We start from the raw sequence: 22,124 nt of genomic DNA on the forward strand, positions 1-22,124 counted from the left end.
AGTGCATTTTTGCTACATTACACCCATTTTCTGCACACTTTTTCCACTTTCAAGACATTTTCAGCACTTATAAACCATTTCTACCACTTTTCCCTAATATCAGATATGTTGACCCATTATTGTCACTTATTTTTGCCAATTTAACTACATTCACGATTTGTCATGCCCATTTTTTGCCAGTTTAAAGTAATTGTTGTAATGTATTTTGTTGCTTTCCACCTCTGGCAATTTCTTTGACTTTATTGCCCCAGTGCTAATTTGACTATGAAAGGTCTTCAGCATACATTGGATGTTTGAAACATGATCAAAACGTTAACCATATGTTACTGCTAATCCAACATGCTTCCTTTTCATTTATTGGCCAATCAGCTACAGGAATAAAGACTTGTAAAGTTTTTTTTATTTTTTATTACATTGTTTTAAAGCTACAAATGCATTGATTCAAATACACAATATAGATAATTAGTTCATTCATTATGATAATCTAATAATTCAAGATTCTTGCACATCGAAGGATTTTAAAGTTCAATGATTCAATGAGAGACCGCATTGGACAGGGACAGGTTGGTCGCTCCAGTAAAGTACAGCATCACATAAGGTCTGACACTGGGTAGTGAGTAGATTTCTAAAATCCAAAAAAAAATTTTATTTTTCTAATTAGAAACAGTTTTAGTGAGAGGGGACGTCATGACTGCAGCAGCTCCCAGCGTCCTGTGACAGACGGTGTTGTGTTGCTGTAGTTGTGCTCGACACAAAGGCAGTCGTACTGCGGCACCCAACAATGACAAGAGCCAAGATGTCTGCTTGATTGGTTCGCAAAAGAAATAGTTGTTGAGGCCTTCCATTGGCTCCCATTTGTGTGAGTATCCGTGTGGATGTGGGATTGTGTGCAAACGGCAGGTCCGGTATCCCCCGGGTCACCAAGCCCTGCATTCAGACCAGCGTTATCCTGTGTGGCACTGCTTCCTGCTGCACTCCGTCCAAAACACAGCTGTTACTGAACAGAACAATCAGAGAAATGAAAGGCAGACACCACACACACACACACACACACACACACACACACACACACACACACACACACAATTGAATAGTATCATTATTAGCAGAATTAAAAGGTTGTTTGATCGTTTTTATGGTAGTAACAGTTCTGTTTTTAGTCTCGGGCTGTGTTCGCATACTAACGTACTACTCATACTAAGTCAAAATGAGTATGTAGTGTGTTCCAATTAGATACTATATCGGAAGTATGCACGGTGGGCACAGTCAACTGTCCCATGATGCATTGCGAGCAGAGCGTAAAATCGTCCTGGAACCGGCTTCAAGCTAAAAGACAAACATCCCCTTTTCAAAACAAAAGCATCTTTTTGTCTTCCATTAGTTTTTTTTTAAACACTTTTGCTAATAAGGCTCTTGTTTTGAAGTTAACCAGAAGTTTTGCCAGTAGCACAATGACGGGTCTCCGAAAATCTCTAAAATGTCAGCATGAAATGTGTTTCCATGAGTTTTATGGATCAAATGACCACATGTTGATCTCCTACTTGGTCACTATCTCGCTTAAAATGCTTTCAGAACTTTCAAAGATGGCAAATCAACAGAGATATTTAGCCTCAGTGTGCTTCAGGTTTTTGTCATGGTAGGTTCCAAATGCATCTTGGGAAACTTGGAAGTATACTTCAGTGGGAACGGTCATCATTCTAATCCTTCTAACCATGCTTGTATTATATAGTAGACAGTATATACTCATTGAGTGTTTACTGTATAGTACGTTGGTATGCGATTTAGAACACAGCTTCAGTGAATTTGGCCAGAGACGGAGTATGTAGTGTTAATCTATAGGGTACCCTGGGTTACAATTTTTACAGATAGGCTTCATCTGTTCAAATGTGTAGGAAATCTACATTCATCCAAAAAGTGTTCTCATCTATTACTGATGTTAAAGTGACCTCCCAACACATTTCTGGTGTTTTCAGGGATTGAAAGTTGTGCCAAAACCATGGCGGATGTTCATTTTTTGGGCGGGGCTTGATGTCATATCACAGGGAACACCATAACCAAACCAAAACAACAATGGTGTCTTCCTTGTCTGGCAAAGAAACTCATGGTTAGAATGAAGTAAAAACTCTTCTTAAATATCAGAAATGTAACTTTGAGGTCGAAACTGTCAGAAAACTTTTCTTTTGCTGCACCGTCTTTGCATTCTACTACAAGATAGCCAAACCCACAATGCAATGCGCGAAACTTTTCAATGTTTGAGCATAAACATATAGAGATTGAAATGGACATGGACACAAAAACTAAAAACCCAAAACCCATAAGAACGTGGGCCTCAAACCCAAAACCTCAAAAACTAGAGGGCAGCGATGTTATATGTTGCATAATCAACTGTTATTCTGTAAAATTTAACTCGCCACAAGAAAATAACCAAACAAATAAAAACAAAATCCAATAAAGAGCATCACAAAGCATGAGCAAAGCCTTAAGTTTCGTCAACAAAAGAAAACCCACAAAGCCCACAGAGGTCACCAACTTTTGAAACTATGAAGATTGCAAATGTCCTCACGGCAAACGTTTCAAATATTGGTTCACACAGTAACGGATAAGGCATGTCAACACAGGCTTAGGTTGGCACATCTGAACATTTGCATTTTAAATGCTGTCATAAAAGCCGAAAAGACGCTCGAATGCAAAAACTACCTTAAGCACCAGCACAGGTACCTTCACCAACACACAATAAACTATATGCGCGTGTGTGTGTGTGTGCGTGTGCGTGACAGAGAGAGCTCCTGTTTTCAGCAGTCTCAGCTTGTGGAAAAATCCTCTGAAGTCAGTTATTGATTCCACCTTGCCAGCTTGATTAGTGAGCACCACCGTTTCAAGCACAAACACAAGCATAGACCCACATGCAGGATGACAACACAATAAACAAACCAGTCACATGTGTCTCTCATGTTGTACAACATGCTTCAAAACAGATACTTTCATGACTCAGCTCTTATTAGGAATAAAGCTAAAAACAAAGAAAAAAAAGTTGTGTTTTGTCACTAAACCTTTTAGGTTTTATCAGGTAAAGACGTAGTGTAGGCGTCAGATCAAAGAATCAAAGAATATTTGCTCCAAAAAAAGATGTACGTGATTTAAATTGTCGCTCTAAAGTTTTATTTAAGCTCCGCTGTTTATTGACATTGTCTGAAATATTTTTGCACATTGCATTGTGGGATGTGTAGTCCCAGAGACGGAGCCATGGAAGTGTTTTACTTCCTTCTGATATCACGAAGAATACCATGAACAAACTAGGAAAAACAAATGGTGTCAAGTGAATCACTCTTCTCCTTGTGTGGCAAAGAAACACAAGAAATCACGATAAGAATGAAGGAAAAACACTTCTATGCTTCCCTCTACGGGAACTCACATCCCACAATGCATTGTGCAAAACTTTTCCGAAAATGTCAAGAATTGATCTTGATTTATTGATCTATAAGGCCTTCTCTGTGGATTTATGGAATTAATAAATCCTTTCCAACAGCTTTAAGCAAACAGATTCAAGCTGTGCCCCACAAGTTTCTAGGGGGCTCTAAAGCTGAGTTAACCACCTTATCTAAGAGAATGAAATGTACGTCTCAATCGCTAATAATCTTGAAAATAAATGTTGGATATAATAATAAAATAAACTGCTATTATAAGCTGTGGCTACTGTTTTTTAGGCTTAATTGAAAAAAAAGTATTTGGACCTAAATGTTGCGTAGTGACGTTAGTCAGCAGGTACAGTATTATGGGAATGTTTGACAGGTTCCTTTCAATAGCAGTTTATGGACAATCCAAAAGGTCCCATATCATGCTATTTTTCACCCATTTCCATTTGTTCTAAGAACCCCAAAAACATAGTGTTTGAGGTTTATTTTCCCAAAGTCGCCTGTTTTCCAGAGTTTTAGCCTCTGAAAAGTCACTTTTTGATCAACTTTACACAAACAGGCTGATTTGTGGCCTACTTATGCATATTCATGAGTGGGTGTGTCTATAGACAGTACACTGACATCCTCCTCCCCGCACGGTGATGTAGGGCCGGAGGACGGCCCGCCATCCTCCCACCCACTTCGTAGCCAAGTTCATGCTGCTTTATAAAGACGAGAGAGCGTGGGGGCGGGGCGTTCGCCGGTACATACATAGACTGTAGAAAATACATACATAGCACTGCACGAAAGATGCTGAAATGCTCACCTTCGTGGGCGTGTCTGTTTACAAGTCAATCACGGCAGAGAGCTTCGTGGAGGCGCAGCTTCTCCAGCTCAGTGTCGCGTCAAATTTGTCATCAAAGTGGGAACGCATCATGAAATTGGAGCAAATCACCCTTTAACTAACGATTCAGGAAATCAATGAAAAAAAAACACTTTGGGCATGTGTATGAAGCCTAAATAGCACTTTTATCATGTTTAAAGCACAGAAAAATTGATTTAGCGTAACATGGGCCCTTTAATAGTTTAGGAATCTATTCATGTAGACAAACTTGGTCTCCACAAAGCTAGAAACGGTTCTAAAACAGATATTTTCGTTCATTATTATATTATACAGTATATTATATCAGTTTGATTGTTGTTATTTTTTTAGCAAGAAAACAGAATTAAACAAGTAAATGTAGCTCTGTTTTTTGATGTGTTTGGTTGGTTGTTTTTTGCACACACACACACACATCACTTATTCCTTATCACCGGCCCTCCTCCTTTTATCACACAGCTCGGGGCTGCTTTGGGTTCAGTCTGGCTGACATTCAGTACTTCCCATCCCTGATAAACAACCACTTGCCATTCAGTTTGCTGTTATCAATTACCATCGTCGCCACGACCCCTGTACTTCAAAGAGTGCCATCAAAGCCACCTCATCAGGGAGAACTTTCACAGGGAGGCAGATTTTATTGTGATGTTTCCATGTCAGAATCAGAAAACTAAGATAACTGCTTTAACTTTGACATTCATTTTCATTCCAAATCCACTTATCTGCTGTGTGAACGCCCAAAGTCTGTGAAGTAATTACTCAGTTTAGAACAGACAGGCTGACATTCGTGAGATTTGTTCATGGTGATTCATTTCAAACAAGTAAAGTTGATAATTTTGCCTGTATCACAATATTTGTTCTGATTTAACAAATGGGGTAGATATTGTGTCTGAGAGCAGAATAAATAATGTTTTTTTTTTTATAGTTTGACAGATAAACCATACTTTCATTTAATATGTTGCTTTTAGTTTGCATTTAGTTTTTTTCTTCTTTTGTTGGCACTTTTTGCTGTAATTTCAGATGTCTAGTTCCAACATTTACAGTTCTCCTCTCAAATTAAAGTAAAAATAAATGTATATGCTTCCTACAATTGTATGTTTCATGAAATCTAAATAAGGTAACAGAACTCCAGTTGTATGAAATCCTCCTAATGTGTCCTGGCTTTCTCCTGTTTTTCTTTTCTGATTTACCAAGAACCTATAGTACTGAATAAAGTTTCAGAATATGGAAGAATCAAATACATTCTGGGAAGAAGCAGCAGCTGTTTAATATTATTAAAGGTAGGTGTCATTTTATCAACATCATTACTACTCCAGCCCAGAAGGTGGCGATAAAGCACACTAAAGGTGTTTGGTTACCTCTTTCTAAACGGCAGAAGAAAAAAAAGAAAATATACTTCAAAAATGTCCCAATATGGTATACTGTACATCTGGGTATTCCTCGCCTGCTCAATCTTTTAAGGATGTAACGATTCACTCAACTCCCGATACGATTCGATTCACGATACTGGGTTCACGATACAATTCTCTCACGATTTATTTTACAAAATGGTACTGTAAACAAATGATGACTGAAAAATATTCTTTTTTTTTATTGGGAAAATATACTGTACTATTTTTATTTTATTTTTCATTGTCAAAATAATCCTTTGATAAACTAATGCAATTCAATGCAAATTTAACTAAAAATAAATCTTGAATAAAATAAATAGAGGAATAATACAAATGAAGAAGAAGCCTATTAATTTAAATTCTGGTTCTATAGTAAACAATGCAAAACTGCATAATAGCTATTTTTCTTTTTAGAAATGCAACTAAAAATGTTTTTGTGCCATAACAATTGGACTTTGAAAAAAAAAACTGTCATTGCATTGTATTTACGTCAGATATTTGTTTGGACCAGCAGAGGGCGCTGGTAACCCAGTGGTCTGTTGGCATGCAAATATCCATGCAGTGAAGAAGAGATGATATGCACTGGCAGACAGAGCTAATAGAAAAACGTGACTTTTACAGATATTCACGTAATATTACAGATAATCTTTCGGTGCTAAAGGGGTTAGGAATCATTTATGAACATGTTTAAGGGTAGAAGGTGGCCAGAAAGAAAGTAGTAGCAGATTCCGCCCGCCTCCAACACTTTTAAACAAGAGAATGATAAACATATAGTGCCCTCTGCTGTTTAAAAAAAGTACTGCGATTCAATTTTCAGAATATCGATGTGAACCGTGATACTGTACCTATGAATCGATTTTTAACTGCCTCACGATTAATTGTTACATCCCTACAATATTTCCATACTATCTAATGTGAACGCACTACAGACTCATTTTGACGTCAGACTTAGTATGACTAGTACGTTAGTATGTGATTTCAAACACAGCCTATGTGTTTTATTTCAAATAGATGGTTACATTTCTTTTATTTTTAAAATCAAAGTGTTTTGTTATTTATTAGTTTTGTGATACAAAATTCACTGTCTGCTCTCGTGTTATCATACGCCTAAGAGGGTAAAAACATTTTTATTGTTTACACCACCAGGTTAAACCATATTTTTCTGCTGATTAGTCGCTTACACACACACTTATGACACGGCACAAAGTGATACACAAAGGAGCTGACCACAGCAAACTTTCAATTTTTTCTCTATATTGTGTGAAAAATGAAAACGCTTGACTGTACTTTCTGAATAATAATTATAATATTAAAACAGATTTATTTTGATTCAACTTGTAAGGAAAGAACTGTAAACAGTGGTGAGTTAGGATTATTCCAATTTCCAACTATAGGTGGAATCTGTAGTGGAACCAGTGAGGTGTGTAAGGATAAGGCCAAAGCACAGAAACGTGTGCTTATTTGGTATAAACATACATGTAGACATGAATGAAAAACCTGCACACGCGGCAGCTCCACCCCGGCATGTGACTGTGACACATAGCTGTTGGAACAGTTGAACATCCATGCCGGACAATGTAGAATGTGTGCGATGAGGGTGGGTCATCATGTCAATTATTCCGCACACACACATTGGACCTGCACTCGCTCTCCATTTGTTAGCTGTGAAATATTAATCACAGTCAGCTGCCAACCTGCCAAGGACAGGATGCAGGACACCACACGCGTGCACACAGCCACTGTCACATGCATTCGCCTGTCTTGCAGACGCACACATTTGCGTGTGGTTACAGGTTCCTCAATGCACACACACGCAGTCGCCCCACTACTCTCCAGTCCTGGTACAGTCTCTACTCCTCGCTCAGGCATCTGTGAGTGTCGGGGTCCCAGCTGTCTGAGGGATTTCAACAATTAGAGGATGATCTTCGAGGTCAGCTCGTTCACTCACCCGTCATAATGAACCTAATGTGATTATTGACACATGTAGTTCTCAACTGTACATTTCCCTTAACATTCACTCCTCAGTAGCCTGTTCACTTTGTGATGATATGATTCAAAATGATTGATGAAAAAATATACATTTTAGGGACAATATTGATTACGGTTTTTAGTCAAAACAAAAGGTATCTTGTTGTCATACAGCAGTGGTTCTCACACTTTTTTTTTGGCCCCCTTTCTCTTATTTCTGAATCCAAATACCCAATTTTTTCCAACTAAAACAATTTGAAAAACAACTATAGAGCTTAATGATTAGCGGTGTTTCACGATATATCGCGATTTTTTGGGTGCCAATTTTAAATCTTTTTTTTTTTTTTTTTTTTTTAATAGATTTTTTTTTCTTTCTAATATTTAATCAATAATTACTTTGAGACTTCTACACAGTAGTTTCAGTGAAAATAAACTTCTTGAAAATGTGCAAAAACACTAATAATAAATAATAAATAGGATCTTTTGAAGCAAATAGTTTTGACTCAATTTGTCTCTGAATGATCAATATCTTTCGATGAACATATACAGCAACTTGATTTTTCATTTATAGGTTAAATTTGATATTAACTGGGTAGAATATGGTAATATCTAGAGATAATATTGTATTGTGACCCAAGTATCGTGATACATATTGTATTGCAACATCCTCGCCAATACTCACCCCTAGTAATGATGGAATGAAGGAGTGATAACACACAGTATAAGAAAAGAAACAGTATTTAGTGTCCTCATTTTGATTTCAAGAATTTCTGGCGACTCAAAGACATTTTTTTCTAGAATTAGTTTTTTATCATGTTTCAGCTCAGATTTTTTTAATAATTTTTTAACTACATTTTAGTTGAACTACATTTATACTTCACAAAAAGTATAGAAATACAGATTGTGTGTAGTTTTATTTTTTTTTAAATAATTAAAAAAAAAACATTTACAAAAATCTGTTTTACATTTTTTTTAGAAATTTCAGGCGACAAAGTTGAAAAACACTGATTTAGTGGCACCTGAATAGATTTATTTCTATTTTTTTTGTTGTTGTTTTTTATCATTTCTGGTCATCTCACGCCTGGGACCAAGAATGACACTTTATTTGTTAATTTTCCACTCTCTCTCTCAAGTACCCCCTGTAGTGCCATCGTGTGTCCCTTGGGGTACACGTACCCCCATTTGAGAAACACTGCTATACAGGATGATTGATATTTAAAGGTTTGGTGCTGCTTCTCACAGAAAAACAAGCAAAACATGGTCCAGAAACCAGAGTGCTGCAAACCGTGGCGTTATACACTGTGCCTCCAAACACCCCCTGCCACAGCGTTTGACATGGGAATGACCTGAGTTGCTTTAAATCATGGGCCTAACCACAGCCTGCTGAGCCGAGGGGGTGGCGGCGTTCTCGGATACTTTGCATTCCTACAGTGACTGAGGACTGTGAGAACCAAAGGACATGGGCCGGAATATTCTTAGGTCCTAAATGACTGGGAAATATGTGCCCAGTCTGTGTGTGTGCGTACGTGCATGTGTGCGTGTGGGTTCTCATTTGTAATCTTTGGATTAGGACATTGTGAACCTTTTAATGAGCGTTTCATCTTCTTTGAACTTTTATTGTGATCATAACTTTCTATCGGCCCATCTGTTACCGATGTTTTCCACCGATATTAAAAAACCAAAATGTGTTGTTGAGACAACATATTTCAAACGAATATGCCAATTTTTCCATTACTAAAGTTAAATAAGTGTTGTTATTTTGCACAGATGCTTATTTGTGGAATATATCCAGGTGGGTGTCACATAAAAAGTAGCTACAGCCTGTTATTTCCATGGATATATACAGTATATCATGTGACATAATAAGGTTGGGATGAAGGGGTCTATGAATGTATCGGTATCGGTTAATATCTTACATTACCTTCTTTCAACTTTCTAATCATTATAAACCCTTTCAATGAGCACAATATGCACGACTGTAACATCACATTTCACACTCCTTCCATTTTCCTACCCTGACTCCCTCTTCCCTGTTCCCCTCCCCCTCACCTAGGTGTAACACTGCCCTCTCTTTTTAAATACTGGCTCTAATACATTTTTTCTTACCCTTCCTTAGGGAGCGCTGGTGATGGTCACAATTATGCAATAAAATAAATTCATTTATTTTATTGCAATAACAAAATATACATTGCTGTCGTAAAAAGATTTCACTTCATGTAGTGTTGACCTCCGACAGCATGTGCAGACAGGACAAAATAAAAAAACAAAGTGTGTTTTTTTTCACCTGGAAAATGTGTAACAGATTATTTTATATTCAGTAGTTTTTTTCTTGCTTTTGTCGGAGTTTATATGTAATCATATTTCCCCCATCATGGACCGCCAGGGTTACAGGATCTGCCTTGAGGACTTAAGAGTCAACATTGAGCGTGCGTTGAAACAGACTGGGAGGTATTAGCATCAACAGGAGCAACAACAGGACAGCGTTTGGCACCTTTTTGTTACATTTCTCATGCTCATTTTGAGCGTGAGGGCAACACGTTAGACTTCTGACGTATGTGTGTGCGTACGAGCGTGTGATCGTGTGTGCGGTTTGTCCTGCGTACATTTTGGTTTATTTACCACATTCCTCCTCCCAGAGTGTCATGGGTATCTTCCCATCGATGTCTAATTGTTTTGCAGCTATTACTGGTGGGGGTTGGGTGGGTGGGTGGGGGGGTTAAATGGCCTACTGAAATCCTGACAGCTGAGTGCACCCACTTTCTCATGCTGTCAGAGGTCAAAGTTCAGCGTGCAGCTACTGTCGCAGTTGTTACGAGCCCTCACACACAAGGCCTCTCCTCTGTGGCTGTGGGCACTGATGATTACATGAGGCATTGAGATTGTGCATGCTGGGTTTGGTGTGTGCGTGTGTGCATGTGTGCGTGCAGGACAAACAATGACGATTTTGCAGATATTGGCAGTTGGTAGCCATGGCCTTGTGAGGGTTCAAGGCCTACTGTTTGTTTGAATTGAAAGTGTGTGCGTGTGTATGAATGTGTGTGTACACTACACACGTACCCTTCTTTTGTCTCTTTGAACTGTTGGCACTTGGAGTTCAGGGCTTCCTTCTTTTCTTCCACATGAAAATACGCTGGCCTTCATTTGTTTTTCTTACCCTCCATGTTTAGATTGCCACATCTGTACTCCTGGGGTGAACAACAGGTTTCATACCTCTGACTTCAAAAGCACATGTCAAACTCGGACCTCCCCTCTCCTTGCTTGCTGTTGGGAAAGAGTTCTGTCACGTCGAGGGTTGGCTAATTGTCACAGGTGCATGTGAGGTTTCGTTATTGGCATCGTGCTTACTGCCAGGTGGACCGCAGTCACTCTGTGCTCTATTGAAGCCCTTTTGAGTACTTAGTTGAGCTCTTTTTGGCACCTTGGAAGGCAATGTGAATGTGGAGCTTTTGATGTCTGTCTGTATCCAAAGGGCAAACCCTTGAGCCCCAGCAGTGCCTTGCTCGGCTTCGCCATAGCTGCATGTAGGATCTTGAAAAATAGTGAAATTGTTTTCTCCTGAGATTTCAAATGGTTCAAGTAGAAGTCAAGGCTCCCATCCAACCCTATGTATCGCTGCAGGCAACAACTCTGATCATTAAATGAAACAATATTTATCACATTTTAAAAAAAGATACTCAATATAAAATCATGGGCGTGAACGGTTAAATAGAGGCTTTATTCATCTTATCAAAAGGCAAGACTTTGAAAGGCAGGTGGCTTTTGGAGGCTAAGCCACAACGCACGTTAGATTGGAAGGGTACAAAACGGCTTCATTGTTAATGTGTTGGAAGACAGCTCCAGTGAGGCATTCAGGCCTTAGTCTCAATGCTGCAGTGTCAATGCATGGTGTAATCCCACAGAGTTTAACTCTGATCCAACTGGCTTTAGCCTGGCAGAGTGGACGAGGGGTGCAGGTGTCTGCTGATAACAGCCAGGCTTCACACTCACAACATGGGAGAGGGCGGGTCAGTGTGGATTGTAGGGGGATGAAAAGTAATTAAATACAATATTTTTGTAAAGGCACAAATAAATGTAACACAGTGTTTTAATTCTATTTTCCAGCACTGCAGTTGTCTATTAAATTGGCCACTGATTTAAATTATATGTAAATTAAATTGAATTAAATATATAATAGGTACTTTGATTCCGAGTCCCCAGATTGCCTGGAGGAATAGAAAAGAATGGAATAGAATCCTTTTATTGTCATTACACAACTACAACAAAATTGCACATGCCCCTCCCAACAACATTCAACTACACTCTCAAAGATTCAAGCCAAACAGACACAATCATCATAAAAAAGCAAGCTACGATAAAAGTCTGTCGGAATAAAAATTTAATCAGTATAAAAGTTTATCTGTCTAAAAGTGCAGGGTATAAAAAATGTTTATCAGTATATAATACATGGTATAAAGTAGGGATGTAACGATTCACTCAACTCCCGATACGATTCGATTCACGATACTGGGTTCACGATACGATTCTCTCACGATTTATTTTACAAAATGGGACTGTAGACAAATGATGATTGAAAAATATTTCCTTATTTTTTGGGGGGGAAAAACTGAAGAAAATACTGTACTATTTTCCTTTTATTTTTCATTGTCAAAAGAATCCCTTGATAAACTATTCGAAACAATGCAATTTAACTAAAAATCAGTCTTGAATGAAATAAATAAAGGAATAATATAAATGAAGAAGAAGCCTATTAATTTAAATTCTGGTTCTATAGTAAACAATGCAAAACTGCGATTCAATTTTCAGAAAATGGATATGAACCGTGATACCTATGAATCGATTTTTAACTGCCTTACAATTAATCGTTACATCCCTAGTATAAAGTATTAGGAGTTAATTTGACTGTTAATGCTTGGCCTGTGATGGACTAGCACTCTGTCCAGGGTGTATCCTCGCCTAGTGCCCTTTGACAGCTGGGGATAGGCACCAACAGACCCCAATGACCCTGAATTGGTTCAAGCGGGTCAGAAGATTAATTAATGAATGAATAATAATTTAAATAATTGAAGCAATTCAATTGCACATTTAAATGTTTTGAAATAAAGCTGATCAAATGCGGGTAGCATGGCGTTCTATTGGTTCGCACTTCAGCCTCACAGTTCGAAGTGGCAATCTGGAACCTTTCAATGTGGAGTTTGCATGTTTAATTAAGTCTCTAACTTACCCATAGGTAGCAGGTAATTGTCAGTGTCCATGTGTTAGACTTATGTTACCATGGTGACGTGCTCATGGTGTACCTGTAGAGCAGCCAATGTAAGCTCCGAAAGCCAATATCAGACAAAGGAAAACAGAATGTACAAGGAAAAAGAGCCTTATTTAACTTTGGCCGTGTCATTTTCATTAAATTTGGGTCCTGACAGTGAGGTGCAGTCAGGGTAGGCAGTGCCTACCCAAGGGCGAATTGATATTTTGATTATTTGTTTTAATTATAATATAATTATAATTTATTTTTCAATTTCCAATAGCCTACAGTACCTGTAAGTTTGAAAGTGTCAGTATTTTGTGCTTTTCATAGCCCAAATGACTAAACATCGCTATTTCCTGGTATGGCAGAGATGCTGCACAGTCGTGGTAACCGCTGTTAACTGTTAAATGCTATACGTACGTTCACAGTGCATCAGTGAACTGATACAGCGTGGCCGCTGTTACGTTCTCTCGCTAGAAGCGGGATAACACTTCAGGCAGGATGACAGCTCTAGAGATGATAAAGACATGTTCTTTTGAGGAAAAACGACAGCTTTTAAAAGGTGGGAGACCAACACCTGAGCTACCAGACCTACAGCAAAGGTAAGGTCAGAAAATTGTTTGTATTTTCTACAGTGAATGGTACAAAAGGAAGGATTGGCTTTGTGGATGCGCCCCACTGAGGCTGTTACGAGTTGTTGTTGTTGTCATTTTCTCCGTGTTTCTGTGTTTCCAGCACAGACAACAGATGCTCTGCCATGTCATGAGATATATCTTGTTGGGAGAGTATGGAGGCTATATTGAATAATTATATAATATTATGTTTCTTTAATGGTGTTTTACGATCTTGATTTTGTTAGATTAACATTTGTCAGCCGAAACATATGAAATTGTCATTTGTGTCGATATTGGTGGTCTACCCAACCCTAGTGCTCACGACAGGTCACTCGGTCCTGACATAAATATCAGAGAGAAATCAGTGTCGTTGCAGGGAGGTGGACTCTGGGTGAGGCATTCAGCCAATCAGGAGGTGCTTTAAGAGCGGCCAGTTGAAGTGTTTCAGACGCTGATTTATCAGAGGCCTTTTGGCTCTGCTTTTTTTCTCCTACAGGAAGACCAGACACACTCAATCAGAAAGACTTCCCAGGACTTACAGGGGATTCAAAATGAACTTGTTTAGTGTTTCCTTCTTCAATATGTCTAGAACGGAGAAAGTACCGGGAGCAAAAAATGAAAAGTAAAAAAGCAAACAAGACAAGGACAAATCCCAGGGACATTTCTGACATCCCTCTGAGATTGTGCAATGCAGACAGTAATCTCATGTTATGACAGTGACACAGTCCATTTCTGGCTCCTTCCCACAGGTAGGAGGAAGGGATGAGTCAGACACCATGAAAACAGAGCAGCAGGCAGGAACCTGCGAGGATTACACGCTCATCATGTGGAAACGAGACACTGCAATCGGAGCTACTGAAGCCTTCTTACTGCCAGCGTGCACTGCACCTGTAAATATATGTGTGTGTGGAAGCCAGAGGCACTCTTTGTGCTCCTGAATTCTTTGACTTAATGCACTTAATATTGGTGCAAATTGAATGCTATTGATGCATTACAAGTGAAACCTCAGTTTATTTATCTTTAAAATGCAGCTTCCAAACAGGAATTTACCTGGAAAACTATAAAAATGCAATCAAAGATTCATCAAAGAACTCAATTACATTCATTAGCCTGGGTGATTTCAAGCTTTCAAGGGCGATTACAGGCAGTAAATATTACACTGGAAACTCTGCTCTAAAATTAGTTGCTGAAAGTATCAACACTTAGGAATTATTAATAATTAAGCTTTTAGTTTCTGGATTAGCTTGTGAAATACTGATTAGCAACTTCATGACACAGACCATAAGTTCAGATCCCAGAAAATCTGTAGGTCCTGTCTTTGGTGAATTTGCATGATCTCCTTGTTCCTTTTTAGGTTTCTAATGGCTCAGATCAACACTCCAGTCGCATTTTTGGTTGTTTGTTTTTTTTTTTTGTACAGTATAGGCAACTGTACCTGGACCATATGCAAGATGACAAAGCTAACCTTGTATTCTTGTGTGTTAATGCAGATTGTATAGAAAAAAGCTAGTAAATGAGACACAAGCAAAGAATGACGGATCGATACACCACTACGGAGCAGCTGCATGGTGAGATGATAATCCTAAATTGTCCAGAGAGCTTGGAATTAATCCCCAGTGAATGCATAAATTCGTTTTTCATTTCAGTTGTTTTTGTTTTGATTTTTAGCAGGGACAAGAAAGAAAAACAAAAAACAACAGAAAACCTCTTTGTGTACAAGAAAACTCCAACAGAGAAAACACAAAAAATGTATCTATGTATATTTATAATTGCAATAATATGTTAAAGGAGTGGGAAGAAGAAAGACTTATTAAATCCCACCCCCATTTCTTAATTATACATATATATTGCTTTTGTCTGTTTGGGCTTTTAGAAATACACAAGTACTAAACATAGAATAGGGAAAAACTGACTAACTAATAATCAGTAACTTAAGATACACCATAATGCAATGCAAAATACCAACAGTTCACTGTTTGTACTCCGACAAATGATCACATCTTGCTTTAAAACAGACTTAAATTGCAAACTAAACTTTGTTTTTATCTTATTTAAAAAAAGAAATATGAGAGAAAAAAAAGGATGCTTCATGAGACAACGGCTCAGCAGAATTTTTAGGTCCCACATTGTGGGCTTTTTAAGGAGCGGGGATTTCCACAGTGGTTCGCAACGTGGACACACATCCACACACTCACACACATATGGATAAGGTCCATGGTTAAAGACTCTCTATGTAAAAAGCAGCTGAACACTGAAAGCTTGTGGCGTTGAGCCAACCTGCTCTGATGTCCACGTGTGCTACAGCGGTCCTGGTTGTACCTTAGATCCAAGGATGTGTGTATGTGTGTGTGTGTGTGCGTGTGTGTGGCCTAAAACAACTCATGAAACCAGTGAGTCTGGGACTCAAAGGGCAGGCTAATTATACATATACATATATACAGTATATAAATATCTGACACTATCTTTGTTCTGTGGGTTTCAACCAATTTATTTCATTCTTTCTCCTTCTTTGGCCTTCTGAGACTCCTTGTCCTTTTCCCACTGATCCCAAAATCCCCTCCACTCCCTCCGTTACTCACACTCTTCAACAAATGGAGGCTCGCTTTTTTTGAGGCAACTTTGCTCTTTTTTTTTTTTCGTTACAGGCAAACGTTCCCAAAGTCTTAAAATAACCGCCACATTTCCTGGTCCTTCATCAGCACCATATCTTATCATATTTGGAAAAAAGAAAGGTGGGGCTGTTGGTTTTGATTGGCTGTTGTCAAGACAACCGTTTCATCATGGGCCATTGTTGTTGTTGTCATTTAGTGTGTAAAGCTTTTTTTTTTTCATTAGAAAGTAATAGTTGATAGTCTACAGTTTCACAAAGAAGAAGTAACTAACAAAATATGGTGAAAATAACAGATTTCAAATACTTATGTCCCTGTAATTGAGCTACTTTTTTGAGTATATTTCTAAATCAGTAACTTTACTTGTACTTAAGTACGTTTTAAAAGAAATAAAGTGATTAGTTACATTTCTACACCCAACCGTTACTGAGTATTTTTTTTTTTTTTGTTTTAAAATGATCAATGGACATCAAAAAATGAAATGACCAGACAACATTCAAATGCATCACATCATAGCCGACCAATCAGTTTAAACATAATGCACGGTGCCAAAACAGCGTTGAATGTTGGTAATTTCGTCAGTTTTAGATTTCATAAATGTAGTTATACTTGGAGCCTGAGAAGTTGTTTTTTTTTTAATTATTATTTTTTTTATTTTTTTTTATTGGTGTTATTTTATTTAAAAAAATTGACATTTTGACAAACCTTTTATTTTATAAAGACGCCTTTGTGGAAAATAAATTCAGTTCCAATTGTGCAGGATTTGGTCTCTTCCTCTTTAAGTTTATACATGAGACGTTTACTTTATGCTAAGGAACCGTGGCAGGATTTATTAACAGTGACGTGCAGTCAGGGTAGGCAAGGTAGGCAGTGCCTACCCAAGGGTGACTTGATATTTTTATTATTTGTTTGAATTATAATGAAATTATAAATGATTTATTTTTCCATTTCCAATAGCCTACAGTACCTATAAGTTTGAAAGTGTCAGCTTTTTGTGCTTTCCATAGCCCAAATGACTAAACGTCGCTATTTCCTGGTACAGCAGAGACGCTGCACAGTCTCACTCTGCTGTAAGGCAGGAGGAGGCCACACCCTCTTCCAAAAGCACACGGCTGCTCTGCCTCTGTTCCCATAGCGTGTTTTTATGTGTTTGTGCATGCGCAGTCAGTTTCCCAAGATGAAAACCATTTACGTCCAAAGGCAGCTCTCTACGCTGCCACGTAACCGTGCTATGCTAAATGCTATACGTAAGTTCACAGTGCATTAGTGAATTGATATCACGTGGCCGCTGCTGCTAGTGGGTGGGCTAAGTCTACAGGCAGGATGACAGCGCTAGAGACGATAAAGACACTTTTTTTGAGGAAAAACAACAGCTTTTAAAAGATGGGAGACCAAAACATGAGCTACCAGACCTTCAGCAAAGGTAAGGTCAGAACAGTGTTCGTACTTTCTACAGTGAATGGTAGAAAAGGAAGGATTGGCTTTGTGGATGCCCCTCACTGAGGCTGTTCTGAGTTGTTGTTGTTGTTGTCATTTTCTCTGTGTTTCTGTGTTTCTAACACAAACAACGGATGCGCTGTCGTGTCATGAGATATATTTTGTTGGGAGAGTATGGAGGCTATATAAAATAATTGTTTAGGTTTCTTCAGTGGTGTTTTACGATGTTGATTTTGTTAGATGGCTAAATGCTTGTTGATGTGGATCTTGTTGGGTTTTTTCTTTCTTACTATGAATTTTATATTTTGATAAGCGCATTGAGATGACTTTGTTGTAAATTGTGCTATACAAATAAAGTTCAATTGAATTAACACAGAAACATATGAAATTGTCATTGGTGTTGACATTGGTGGTCTCGATTTGCAACGCCCTGCCTTCCCTACCCTAGTGCTCACTGCACGTCACTGTTTATTACCAAAAATACACACGGGGGGTGAAAGTAACTAGTAACTTTTAATTTGAGTACTACTACTTTTTTACTTGTACTTGAGTATTTTATGTATGACGTACTTGTACCTGTACTTGAGTACATTTTCAAACAGTTATTCTACTTGAGTAGCATATATTTGTTCTCGCTACACCTCTGCAAAAGATAGACAACAGTGAATAACCAATGCTAATAAGTAGCTTCCTATTTAGCACATTAGCAGCAGAAAAGCACACAGAACTCACTGGACAGATAAAGACAATGTGCAGTCAAGAGTTTTATATTACAGAGTTTTTTTCATGTAGATTTTGTACATTCAACCACTGACCTGTATTGTATTTGTGTTTGTAGAAACTACAGTAGCTCAAAACACAACTGAGTTTATGTCAGAGCTTGAGATATTTTAGCTCTGATGTCGCTGTCCAGTCGTTTGCTAACCTTCGCTCACACACAAACGCTGCATGTTAGTGTTCGGGTTCGGACACACCTTTTCTCCCTCCTACGTTTATGACTCTTTGCGTTCCTGTCACTCTCTGATACTCTCCCACACATTAGTTCATTCACACACACAAAGCTAAAATCAGGGCTTGGTGTCCTGCTCTGGGCGGTGTTCCCATCCTTTTGGCCTTTCCCAGCACAAACAATGCTTTGTGTCCCACAAAGGAAGCTCTCATCCACGCTCTGGGGCCCAGTTTGGCCCTCAGTGGCCCCCAGACCCCAGATAGGCCCCCGAGCCACCCCACCACAACCTGCATTGGTGCCAAGAGGAACATCTGTGCGACTCAGAGAACTTAGCGTAGCTGTTCTCACACTGAGAGTGTTGCTTATGTTCATTTGTGATCATGTGAGCCCAAGTTCCTGCAGGTCCTGGGATTCTCCCAGTGCAGATATTCACTGGTGTGAGAGGAGGCCAGAGTGTGTTGCCAGATCTTTCTAGTCAATGAAGCACGTGTCCCAGCTGCTGCGCTGCCAACCATAGACTGAGAAACCAGGTCACACAAACAAGAACCAATAGATGTGAGAGAAATGAAGAGATGAGGGCAGAGAGACGGGTCATTGAATCACAGGAGAGAGACAGAACTTTATCAGAATGATCTGAGATTGCTGTGATCTTTAAACCATAGTGTAAACCTGGTACTGATGTGTTGATTATCAGACAAATTTGTTCACTAAAATTCACTTTGTTTAGTGAGCAACCAAAGTACAGCCAGCAAGCACTTAAAAGAGTTTTTACTGAGTTACAATATAGACCTATGGTTAAAAAAAAAAACACAAAAAAATGTAGATTTCCACAATGTTGATCATTTCTCATCCAATTATTTACAATAATTTATTACTCTGTCATTTAGCTTTCTTTTTCTCCAAGGTACTTTTATTGAGTGCTTCAAATACATTTGTAACTCCTGTGAAATCTTATCCCGCGAAACTTCGCTGCAAGAAGACGGACGCTCAAAACCTCCTTTGTTGTTTGCTGCAGTAATGTGTTTTTAAGTATAATGCTAAGAAATGTATCGGTCTCCTCTTCTATCCACACATACCGTGTGTTTTCTCGGCGGTAAGTGGTCACGTGACCAGGTGTGTTGCTTCACATGACCAAGTACGTTACGTCCTGTGACGTCGTGTTTCCATGGCGATTTTGCGATACATCAATATTGAAACGTCTGAAAAACTTCCTCATGAAAGTGGAAAACCTCTATCGTGATATTTGAGTGTTTTTTTTTTTCGAAATTCAGGTGTTTCCATGAGCAGTTTTTATTGCGCTATTTAGATTTTGTGCATTTCCAAGGGTAATGGAAACGCGGCGTAGCTTTGCTCAGTTATTAACTCCCACACTCATTCTCAATATGACTTTAACCTAAATAAAGCCATAAACAACATAGTATTTACAATAATGGCAATATTGTTCGTGTGAATAAAACTATTAAAACGTATAATTATTATTGGCCCAACAAAACATTATGTAGCACATTTCATCAAAAAAGCTTTCAAAGTGATTTACGTAAGGCATTAAAATATGACACAGGGCACACAAAAAAATAAAGAAATAAAATAGTAAGTACACTTTAAACATGGTGAATATTGTAGATTATGTCCTAATGTTTCTTGGCATTTAAATTGTTTTTAATCAGTGTTTTACCACTAACATCAGACAGCTGGGTACTTTTTCTATTCTGACTTTACAGAGTAGGAGCTTTTTCAAGTAAGAGGTAGAAAAAAAACAGAGTTCCGAGTTGCCTCCGAGTGACTTTTTAAGTATCCCTTTAACGTGAACTGAGTCGAGTTGAGGACACACACTGAGGGATGAAACCTGGCTTCCTGACATACATCATATGTTTAAAAGCACATCATAAATCTTTTCATATATTGGCCAAAAAACGGCAATGCCATCTCAGAGTGTTTTCACACTTTTAAAGTTCACTTTGACCCAAAGACACAAAACAGGCGAGGAGAAGTGAACGAGTGCAGCTGGTCTCTACAGGCTCCCCCACCCTCAAATTCACAAACACACGCTATCCAGTGCAGGAAGTGACATCATGTACTGTTGATCCAAATACAGGAAGCATGACGTTCTTCGTGTTTCTTGAAGGACACGAGGAACGCATCAGCTTCATAAAACCCAGCAGCTGCTATCGCAGATCTCACTCTGAAAAAAAAAGTGACGTGAATCAGTGTGAGAGCTCGGCTAAGCCTGGAAAAAAACAACAACAACATCAGCACTTTGGAATACTAATACGTCATAGAAATTAACCTCAGGAGGTTTTAATGGTCAATAAAGGCTTGTTGTAAATAGAGCAATGATGAAGAATTGTTATTAAAAAAAAAAGCAGGATGGGAACGTGTTCTGCCTTCTTCATACATTTAGTATTACATGTTTGCATGAGTTGGTTAAATTTATACCATTGCTAAATATGAAATCATTATAATCATAAAACAACAGTACAAACACAAACATTTACCACTACATTTAATTTGCATGATAAACCTAAAACACATGTTATTTTACTGAGTGCTTGGGGAGAAGATGCAAACTCTGCTCTAAACAAACAGATGTTGATGGATTATTATAACCTTAGTCTTTTTGCTAAGGGGCATTGTACCTTCAATTACGCTTATATATGCACTCATATCTTTATTAGACGGTACTGAAGGGCTGGTGTCCTGCAGGTCGTAGATGTTTTCCTTCTTTACTGTGACAGAATTAGATGAACATCCTTCCAGGATGAGCAGGATTATCCATCTCTACATACGCCATCCTCTCATTGTTTACATATTCTCATGATCATAACATGATGATTTACATTATTCTTTAATAATACACCGCCTAACCAATTTTTTTTTACATATATCTTTCCAATTGTACGGTGTATTTTGATAACCCTAATATCAAACTAAAGGTAACATTTGCAAGACTTGCTTTGGGATGTAAAGTAAAGTATATACTGTACATCACTGTACTGAGTAGATTTATTACGGTGGGTTTCTCACGAGCGAACAAAAACAAATGTCTCATCTATGAGCATTAAATGGAGCCCTGCACCTCATCCTGTAGTTTAACATCTTAACTAACAATGAAATGTAAAAAGAAAAAAACTCAAGTGTAACCTTTTATGAAAAAAATCCCAAATCCTAGAGAAAAAACATAAATATTGCAATCATATTTTAGATTGCACGCCTTTAGGGCGTCAAAATTGCGCCTAACGCCCCTAGTTGGACGCTTGTGCTCATTGAATCAGACGCTTGTCACCGAGCATCAAAGACGCTCTGGACGCGGGTCCAAACAAGTTGGGAAGAGAGCGCGTTGAGGTGCGTTTTGGGGAGGGGCTTCTCTGTTTTACCATTGTGAAAAGTTTAAATAACTTACCTGAGACACCAACCTCCTCACTATTCCTCCTCCAAGCAAGGTCTCAATAGTGATATTCTGCTTGGTTATGCAGCTTGGAGCGAGCACAGACCGCGATTATGAGCTTGTCCTTCATTGTTGTTGAGTTGCCTTCCTGGTGTCTTTCCGCTTCTACAGTCCTGTCGCAAAATGCGTCACCACGTCACGGTTGGAGAAAGCTCCTGATTGGTCGATGCGCCACGAATTCCGCCAAAAGTTCAACAATC

Source organism: Gouania willdenowi, chromosome 11 (genome assembly GCF_900634775.1).
Source record: "Gouania willdenowi chromosome 11, fGouWil2.1, whole genome shotgun sequence".
Classification (NCBI taxonomy): Eukaryota; Metazoa; Chordata; class Actinopteri; order Blenniiformes; family Gobiesocidae; genus Gouania; species Gouania willdenowi.